The sequence below is a fragment of the Diaphorina citri genome, unplaced genomic scaffold, assembly GCF_000475195.1.
Source record: "Diaphorina citri unplaced genomic scaffold, Diaci psyllid genome assembly version 1.1 scaffold1799, whole genome shotgun sequence".
Lineage (NCBI taxonomy): Eukaryota > Metazoa > Arthropoda > Insecta > Hemiptera > Psyllidae > Diaphorina > Diaphorina citri.
Genome location: NW_007379225.1, coordinates 38,416 through 47,541, shown reverse-complemented (window position 1 = coordinate 47,541; position 9,126 = coordinate 38,416). Strand labels below are relative to the sequence as shown.

The window sequence follows — 9,126 nt, the reverse complement described above, 5'->3', positions numbered from 1 at the left end:
ACTGTGCGACGCAAGCCGTCCAACATTGGGAGCATATTTGATGAATCGGACCCATAAAGTTAGGCCAAAAACAGAGAGGAGCGGAAAGCATCGATCTTGTACAGGGAAGCGACGAATTCAAACCGGAAGTGACTCCAATTTGAATGAAATTTAACAAACATGTTCAATACCTTGCTCATTAGATTTTGGGACATATGAAGCAAGTGGGGACCCCATAAAGGTCCTTCTTCTGAACAAATTCTACACTTCAATGAACCACACGTATAAAAAGAGATTTAAAAGAAAAAGAACCAGGAGTAAAGGAGCTGCTTTTGGCCATCTTTGCTGCAAAGCACAGCAAAGTCATCTTCTGACCGGTCCTGCTTACAATTCATAAACTATCTAATCATATCATTAGACCTTAATGTTGTTGTTACAACGAGGCCTACAATTATTACAATAACATATTCTACTACAATAGGGTTTACTACAGATCACGTGGTCCTCACATGACTGCCAGTGTTAACTGGTTAATCATCTTCTACAAATCTATAATCTAGCCGTATTATGATGCATGATGTGCTTCGATTACTGTTATTATACTGCTCAATCTCGACAATAGGCGTTACATAGCGTAAAGCTGCGTGCATACTTTTGCAGTAGCAGGAGATTTGATGTAGGTACCTACTGAGAGCAACATAGGTACATATTTTGCAAAGGACCATTTATAGCTTTAGAAAATTCGCAGTAAGTGCCTAATATAATATGCTTCCCAAGGGAATTCTGGAACATACATTACACAATTAATCAACCTGTAGAGACGAGTAAAGGTACCTACTTACCCAAATTAGGTAGATATGGCAAGAAGGTTTGAAGAGTTTGGACTCAAATAAAATAATGATATCAACGAAATTTCAAAAACAAAAGCCCAAGATCAAAGAGTAATGAGTTCTCCCTCTGATTACTCCCACTCACCTTCTAATCTCCTCATTTTGAGTGTGTTGACATATAGCTGGCCTTTGAGCTCCATATTGTTTATTGATTCCGAGTTGTTTTTCAAAACTTTATTTTTATCGCTCTCATTTCCCAACCTGTCTGCAGCTATTGTGGGAATTTCAACGTGCAGCAAATCACATGACTGCTTCTGAAAACGGAACAAAGTGGAATCGGTGATTAGGTTCCATTTCCATTGAATAGAGGCAGAAAGACACGTAAAGAGGGTAGGAAATGGAAGATGTTGCCTATTTACCAATAAACCATGCACGAACTCTTCTTATTACAAATTATTACCCTCTAATACCCTACTGAGAAAATGAATGAGAGAATGGTATCAAGAAACAATAAGATTAGCCGATTTGATTACCAACGTTCAGTAATAGACATGGTAGAAGAAGAAGAAGAAGAAGAAGAATGCCCTACTAATCACATTTAACTAAAATGCTTTGTTCAGTTTCACAGAAGTAGTTGAAAAACCAGCAATCCACCGACCCTTTACCGCTCTTAGATCACACAAACCTACTAAGATCACTAAAGCTATACATGCATGATTAAAAACAGACCCAAATATCTCCTAGAGATCATTGGAGCACTATTGTCTAATTTCAAACGAACTCATCCAAGTTTAAAAAATTGGCAATCTCACTTCGTCATCAAAAAGCAAGTTGCCTGGGTAGCCAAAAAGTAGATCCTTGTTAACTATATATAATTATAATATACAAAGTGACCACTGTATTTGAATCCTTAGTTTTCAAGGATGCAGGAAGGCGCGCGAACGTCAAGAGCTCGTAGTGACGACGAAGCGACGATAGGCCTGGACTATAAAGACAAAACACCGTAGGTTTTTCCAGGTCTTCATATTGACTTCAATAGAACGATTAAAACATACAACAGAGATGTCAAAATAAGGTAAACCACGTAAAAATCATGTATCCAAGTTTCAGGAATTAAGAAAAAAATTAACAGTTTAATCTCTGATCAAACTCCGTAATTAATTCTGATAATGAGTTTGAATGATTCGATCGACATTGGCACAAACTTTTTCTCGGTAAAAATTTTAAAGATAACATCCCAGATTTTGCCAGTCAGGCTATGAGACGAAAATCATTGCGATTAATTTATCGAATCAACGAACTCTTGATCTGTAAGAATTATTTGAGTTCATTTCTTCCACTGTGTGTTACATATCCAGGATTTTTTTTTCTCTCTGATCAAACTCCGTAATTAATTCTGATAATGAGTTTGAATGATTTGATCGACATTGGCACAAACTTTTTCTCGGTAAAAATTTTAGAGATAACATCCCAGATTTTGCCAGTCAGGCTAAGAGACGAAAATCATTGCGATTAATTTATCGAATCAACGAACTTTTGATCTGTAAGAATTATTTGAGTTCATTTCTTCCACTGTGTGGTACATATCCAGGAATTTTTTTCCCCTCTGATCAAACTCCGTAATTAATTCTGATAATGAGTTTGAATGATTTGATCGACATTGGCACAAACTTTTTCTCGGTAAAAATTTTAAAGATAACATCCCAGATTTTGCCAGTCAGGCTAAGAGACGAAAATCATTGCGATTAATTTATCGAATCAATGAACTCTTGATCTGTAAGAATTATTTGAGTTTATTTCTTCCACTGTGTGTTACATATCCAGGATTTTTTTTTTCTCATGATTGATAGATAGAAGTTTTATCACTTCATTATATCTGCAAGCTTGTGCTCATTTTTACATGCTTCATGCTTCCACGATAAGGAGGATGAACTTGGAAATGCAACATTTTCCTTTTAAAACTAACCTAGTTTGAGGTAGGTAGGCATGTGTTTTCTTATTATACCTCCTAGGAGGAGAATGGTGAGCCAACACTCATGTCAGGACTTACTTTCCACATCCGGTCATGCTCCAGGTAAATGTACACGGATCGCCAATGGTATGCCAACTGCAGCTTCAACTAAAAAACTGGGTCAGACCATCAAAAACGAGGTCAAGGGTGGTGAAGATTGGAGCTCCATCTTGATGCCAGCAGATGAAAAACCGTTCCGGATCTTGAAAAGTAACGTAGCGCCACAAATCTGCCTCTTGGTCTTCCTCATTGGGAATTCTGGATCTCCATATTTCAGATGGTTAGAAGTACAAAGGCCGTAATCACAGCTCATGGTTATTGGTTAAAATAACTAGATGATTTGACATTCAGACATCAGCGAACTGAAACAAAGAGCAATATTTTTTTTTTTTTTTAATAGCTACATTAATCTACTATTTACATTATGCACGTTATTGACCCAGCAAAGTGAGATCCTCAGCCTTTTGGCATATTTTTGTCATAAGCCTAAAAAAATTGAAATATGCCAAAAACCAAAATTGACAAAATTTACAAAGTGAGGACACACATGTACCTATTGCTGTTATAATGGGACCACACACGTCCTGCTAAGACTGTCTATAAATAACTGGAAAGCAGTGGAAACACATTTGTGCAACAGGTTGCACCGATTTTATCTGACTGACATTTAGGTACTTCTAGACAAACTAAGGATTAAATCCTTGCCAACTCACATCTAACTAATTAATAAATTGGTCTTCTAATAAATTATTTACTTGAGGTTATTTATTAAGTTAAGTACATTATTTATGGAGATAATTATGTTGTCTTACACGGTAACACGATGTATTCAAATTATGCGTCAGATAATCGTTGTAGGAATCTCATTCATTATCATTATAAATTTAAATACATAATTATGTGCATACTTACTTATGTATAAAGCAACATAATTTACAACCTTACCCATAATATTGATGAATTTTTTCTTGTGACGCACAGGCTGCGAGGCATTCCCTCTATTGTGCATTTGCTTAGTGATTCCTGGGGCTAAGGCTTTGACGACCTATTAATTAGTGTTCCCATTACTATCTCGCTAGAATTGGGTCTTGGCTTAGATTCTGCTAGGATTCAGGAATATGTACTTCAGTTTTTAATCTGGAATGTGTGGATCAGGCCAAGTTATCACTTATCTCAATAAGCAACTCCATTTGGGCACACGGAGTGTCGTCTTGAGAATCAGCTAGCAGTTGTGTCTTGAAAAATTCCCCTTCGTACATTCGCATAAGCTTAACCCATCCTTTGGGGCAGTTGCCCTTACACCTAAGCCTCAGAGTGGGAAAAAAATCCCCCTTTGTTCAAGTTTCGCTGATCGGCAAATAGTGAGCAAATGAAGACGTTGTACGTACGTTACGTACGTACGTACGTTACGTACAGACCATGGGCTAAAAATCACTTTTTTGACATCAGGGGATCCCAAAACGGATATCTCCAACCATTTCCCGATTTTGAAAATTTGGACCGATTGCAATACTTTCATTACTAGTATAGCTCCGCTATACTGTAGTAATAGAAAGTGAAAAAAGTCGTCGTTTGTTAAAAGTGCAACATTCTTTGGATAGTAAATATTTTTCAATTAAAACCTTTGTTGACAATTATATCAAACCTTTATATCAAATTTCATATCTCTCTTAACAATCTTACCTAATTGAAGAGACAAAGTTTGAGATCTACGTCGTCGTTTGTTAAAAGTGCAACATTCTTTGGATAGTAAATATTTTTCAATTAAAACCTTTGTTGACAATTATTAAAACCTTTATATTAAATTTCATATCTCTCTTAACAATCTTAATTGAAGAGACAAAGTTTGAGATCTAAATTAGGTATTTGTTTATTTCTTCGAAATTATTATTTTATCATCAGAACAGCAAATAAAACCTTATTTAATAAACGATAAGCGAGTCCGGTTCCAATTATACATAATACACCTACTCAATTATTGCAAGTACCTATAGGTATCTAACAATTAATATCATTATTATGATTACAAGTGATAACAATTTTCCCACCAATGTTTGACACCCAGTACCTATAGGTATCTAACAATTAATATCATTATTATGATTACAAGTGATAACAATTTTCCCACCAATGTTTGACACCCGAGAGTTACAGTACCTATAGGTATCTAACAATTAATATCATTATTATGATTACAAGTGATAACAATTTTCCCACCAATGTTTGACACCCGAGAGTTAGTGTTGTAGTTTATTTTAAGAACTTTTATCAGAGGAGTAGTGGTTACAGTAAGAACTTCATTGGATAGCTAGTTCGTTGGGTCGTGTGCTACTATTATAATGGGCATGATTTGAAACCTATTCTTGTCAGTTTGCAGTTGACTTGCAAACCCATCTCACCAGCTCAGTGCTTCTCCTAAAGCAGTGATATTTTATTTATGTACTACAAAATAAGTGACCACAGTGATATTTAAATATATTTTATTTTTTAAAGAGTTAAAAGTTCCGTTATTTTTGTGTTGAAATTTTTGTGCGCGAGTTTTTCTTTCAAATTTTGTAACTCAAATATGTTTGGGTCCATTTAACTTTTTTGACAAATATTCTTTCAAGTTTTTTTGTGATATATTTATAAATGCTCTACTGCTTTTAGGTAAGTTGATGAATATTTTTGGGGCACCTGTCTGGTCTTCTTTTTAATTGAATAAAAATTATTATTTTTGAATTCCATTTAACTTTTTTGACAAATATTCTTTCAAGTTTTTTTGTGATATATTTATAAATGCTCTACTGCTTTTAGGTAAGTTGATGAATTTTTTTGGGGCACCTGCCTGGTCTTCTTTTTCTTTAATTGAACAAAAATTACCATTTTTGAAGAGGTAGTAAATTTACCCAACTCTGTGGCTAACGGTAAGAGGCACTGACTCCCAAACTCTCAACTTTGAAGTGCTGGGTTCAAACCCCGGCGGGGATGGGACGGAAATTTTGAATCCAAACTTTCCCGTTCTCGGTTCCCGGATTTTTAAATAAATAACTTTAGCAAATTTTACCCAACTCTGTGGCTAACGGTAAGAGGCACTGACTCCCAAACTCTCAACTTTGAAGTGCTGGGTTCAAACCCCGGCGGGGATGGAACGGAAATTTTGTATCCAAACTTCTCGGTTCCCGGATTTTTAAATAAATAACTTTAACAAACGGGTTCAAACCCCGGCGGGAATGAGACGGAAATTTTGTATCCAAACTTCCCCGTTCTCGGTTCCCGGATTTTTAAATAAATAACTTTAGCAAACGTAAAAGGAACGGTCAACGGTTTTGACTTTGCGGGGCGGAGAGCTACTGCGCTCCTTTTAATTTAATAAGAACACCCATAACTGGTAGGATAAGTACTACTTAAACACACTTTTTGACTTTGCGGGGCGGAGAGCTACTGCGCTCCTTAATTTAATAAGAACACCCATAACTAGTAGGATAAGTACTACTTAAACACACTCTTTGACTTTGCGGGGCGGAGAGCTACTGCGCTCCTTAATTTAATAAGAACACCCATAACTAGTAGGATAAGTACTACTTAAACACACTTGGGTAACAGTAATTTATTTCAAGAGCTGCAATTAAAGGATCATTATCAAGGAGATTTGTTCGAATTTCTTTGTTCCTTCTAATCTTAATTTCTAATCAAGGTCAGAAGGTATTACTCGGTGCAATTAAAGGATCATTATCAAGGAGATTTGTTCGAATTTCTTTGTTCCTTCTAATCTTAATTTCTAATCAAGGTCAGAAGGTATTATGAAAAATGGCCACAATCAATCACACATTCCTCAGATATACCAAGCTGATATTTAAACCTACACACATTAATTAGTACCACCTATGTATTTTTATACCTCAAGTACCTGAATACCTATGTACTGAGTACAATTGCATCTACATAAAATATGTATCTAGTATATCTCATATATTAATTTAGTCTCTCGTACATATGTACATACTCATAAATACATATGTTCATACATATCCAGTCCAGTCTATTACCAGAGATCTCGTTTCAAGACAATTATCTTCTGTCTAACGGGCGAGAGACTAGCGCATTTATATTTGTAGAACTCTTTGTCCATAAATTATTATCTCGTTTCAAGACAATTATCTTCTGTCTAACGGGCGAGAGACTAGCGCATTTATATTTGTAGAACTCTTTGTCCATAAATTATTTACATATCTATCCTGAATTCCTGAGGCAGCCATAGATAGAACAAAAACTCACTCCTCTGCTCCCGTTTCTAATGGTTCAATTGAGAGTCTTCGTTGAACCATTGCAACTCGCGAGGCCAGCCAAGGACATCCTTGGAAACTGGGTTGAGTTATGATTAAATCTCAATCTCAAATGTTAATAGTTTGCTGCTGAGGCAGCCATAGATAGAACAAAAACTCACTCCTCTGCTCCCGTTTCTAATGGTTCAATTGAGAGTCTTCGTTGAACCATTGCAACAGGCAAGGCCAGCCAAGGACATCCTTGGAAACTGGGTTGACTTATGATTAAATCTCAAATGTTAATAGTTTGCTGTAGATAGTTACATATGTACAATTGTACATACATATATCCTCGGTAAATTACCTAAACGATTACAGAACCAACTCATACAAAAAGATTCAAACATTTCTAAGTCAACCTTAGAAAAGGATCTCTAAGTATCTTGTAACGTCAACATAGTCACATGAAAAGTCAAACTTCCAATTGCGATTTCCTATACATATATAAGTCGGTGTTTTTGACATACATATCACCATATAATTATTCTGAGGGTGCGATATGTCAAACCATTTGATAATTTTGGTATGTCAGCATTTGGTACATTATCAATTGGTAAACCAGGCGCTTGCTTTTTGCCCAGCGCCAACGTTTGATAATAATCCAAAATCTCCAGACCTCCCACTTTGCAGCATCACTCCAGGTTGTATGTCAGCATTTGGTACATTATCAAATGGTAAACCAGGCGCTTGCTTTTTGTCCAGCGCCAACGTTTGATAATAATCCAAAATCTCTAGACCTCCCACTTTGCAGCATCACTCCCAGTCTACTAGGTAGGTCAGTACGTGCCGCTAGGTGTTGTATTTCACCCATAGAGTCACAATGACAAATAGATCATTTAAATCAGCTACTAGCTTTTCTCAACTTTTGTCTCAGGACATACCTGTGAAATTCACAAATCAATGGACCTGCGTTCCACAGTTCAAGTAGTATGTCCTAAAAAAAGATCTAAGCGCCAAAATTACGAAGTAATTTGTCGCATAAGAACGTTATGATAGCTTTTAAATCTTCCAACAGCCGCGTAGGACTAGGAGCCCAAATTGGATGCCCTTCGCACTCAATCTTTGCTATTTTCTTTTTGGTTAAGCTAACGTGTCACACTGTCACATAAAAAACTTACGAGGACCACATAGAAAAGCATAGCGGACCAAAGGTTGAGAATGGCTGATCTAGAGATCTACATAGATGCACGTTATTGACCCAGCAAAGTGAGATCCTCAGCCTTTTGGCATATTTTTGTCATAAGCCTAAAAAATTGAAAAATGCCAAAAACCAAAATTGACAAAATTTACAAAGTGAGGACACACATGTACCTATTGCTGTTATAATGGGACCACACAAGTCCTACTAAGACTGTCTATAAATAACTGGAAAGCAGTGGAAACACATTTGTGCAGCAGGTTGCACCGATTTTATCTGACTGACATTTAGGTACTTCTAGACAAACTAAGGATTAAATCCTTGCCAACTCACATCTAACTAATTAATAAATTGGTCTTCTAATAAATTATTTACTTGAGGTTATTTATATTAAGTTAAGTACATTATTTATGGAGATAATTATGTTGTCTTACACGGTAACACGATTTATTCAAATTATGCGTCAGATAATTGTTGTAGGAATCTCATTCATTATCATTATAAATTTAAATACATAATTATGTGCATACTTACTTAGTATAAAGCAACATAATTTACAACCTTACCCATAATATTGATGAATTTATTATGATTGATCCGATCTGGTCTGATTGAACTGTCAAAGGAGAAACTTTGATTATCCAATCAGAAAAAAGCTCAACTTCGAAATGATGTTCTGATTTTGAACATATGAACCCAACCTCAACCTGAGGCGGTAATAAAAAATGGGTTTAAATTTTAGTCCCAGAAACGAAAAACAAATTTCTCATTAGGTATAACACACTTGTTAATATTGATGAATTTATTATGATTGATCCGATCTGGTCTGACATTTGATTGAACTGTCAAAGGAGAAACTTTGAT

General features: G+C 35.8%; 1 long non-coding RNA gene across 1 annotated transcript; it reads right to left on the bottom strand.

The window, feature by feature from the left end:
- Positions 1 to 923: 923 nt before the first annotated feature.
- On the bottom strand, positions 924 to 5,817 carry LOC113470749. The gene is made up of 3 exons (XR_003393693.1): positions 5,709 to 5,817; positions 2,860 to 3,182; positions 924 to 1,123 (listed from the first exon to the last, which is right to left on the bottom strand). It is a non-coding gene; the product is annotated as an uncharacterized LOC113470749 (long non-coding RNA).
- Between the last annotated feature and the right edge of the window lie 3,309 nt (positions 5,818 to 9,126).